Here is a 1,323-nt window from a genome sequence, read left to right as displayed (position 1 = left end):
ACCTCTGGCTGAACTCACTATGTAGGCCAGGCTGGTCGTAGCTTCTCGAAATGCGCCAGACACAGCAAAGACTTGGAAGGCAATGAAAGTGTCTTGCGAACAAAAGCACAAAAAGAAAATGAAAGTAGCGGAGGATCGAACGTTTCACCTTCATCTTATCATACACCCTCACTAGCCAACTGAACCACAGAAGAAAACAGGAGTAGCTTCTCTCAATGCAGCAAGAGGAAGTCTCTAGGTCGATGCTAGCCGCAGCCACAGCCTTCTGTGTCACAAGCCACTCAGAGGACACGCTAACTAGAAACAGATCCATCCACGCCCGCTCGCTTCCAGCAGAGCAGCGGGTAGTCGAGTTACCGCGCAGGCATCCGGGAGAAGCAGACGCCACGGTCAGTGCTATGCGTAACTGAACTAAGGCTTGGCCAATTGTGCGAGCGCCGGTGACGTTTGCGTCGTTCGGTGTGTGGCTCGCCGTGATCGTATAGTGGTTAGTACTCTGCGTTGTGGCCGCAGCAACCTCGGTTCGAATCCGAGTCACGGCACTATCGTCCTTCTGCCCGGCGATCTTTTGCTCCAGCTCTGAGCTCTTCCTTGCCAATGTTCTCCTCTGCTAGACAGAGCACAAACACCGGGAACTGCTCTCTCAAGCTCTGGGATGGGCAACAATACTCCCACCCTCCACTTCCTCCACTCTTTTACCTACAATAGCAGGCCAGCAGGTGGCAACCTTACACTAGGGCCAGCAGGCACTCGCAGCCTCACGGATGTTTCTAGCATCACCTCCCAAGATCTGATATTCAAACAGATTTCCAAATTCAGCTCCATTTTTTGTATTCATATTGTCTTAGGTGCTATTTATCATACATTTGTATATCAATGTATCACCATCTCCTTGAAGTACTTTATCAGTAAATTTTAAGGTTTGGTCTATGACACATCAGATTAAGTTGGGTGATACTAGGGCTCAAACCCAGGACCTTGTACATGTTAGGCAAGCCCTATACTACCTTAAACCCACAGCCTCAAATTCATGTTTATGTATAGTGTTCTACAGAAATAAAGTTGATGACATTTTGCTCTCCAACATGGACAGTGTTAAGTTGTTCTGACACCATGTATTAACGCTATTTTCTTTCCCTCTCTGAACTACTTCAGTTGAAACCCAATTGGTTAAATAACTACGAATTGATTTCAGATCTCATTATCCGTCCTTTGTGTAGCTGTGCCTCCTGTTGCTACTCACCCATTGTCTAGTCTGACGTGGCTCTCATTAACTCTAAAGTCAAGTAGTTTGTCCATTTTCTCCAATGGCACATCACTGGG

General features: G+C 47.2%; 1 non-coding gene across 1 annotated transcript; it reads left to right on the top strand.

Moving 5' to 3' along the window:
• Positions 1 to 470: 470 nt before the first annotated feature.
• On the top strand, positions 471 to 542 carry Trnah-gug. Its single transcript has one exon. It is a non-coding gene; the product is annotated as a tRNA-His (tRNA).
• Positions 543 to 1,323: the final 781 nt, after the last annotated feature.

This window comes from Arvicola amphibius, chromosome 14, assembly GCF_903992535.2.
Source record: "Arvicola amphibius chromosome 14, mArvAmp1.2, whole genome shotgun sequence".
NCBI lineage: Eukaryota > Metazoa > Chordata > Mammalia > Rodentia > Cricetidae > Arvicola > Arvicola amphibius.
This window is presented reverse-complemented; position numbering and strand designations above follow the sequence as displayed.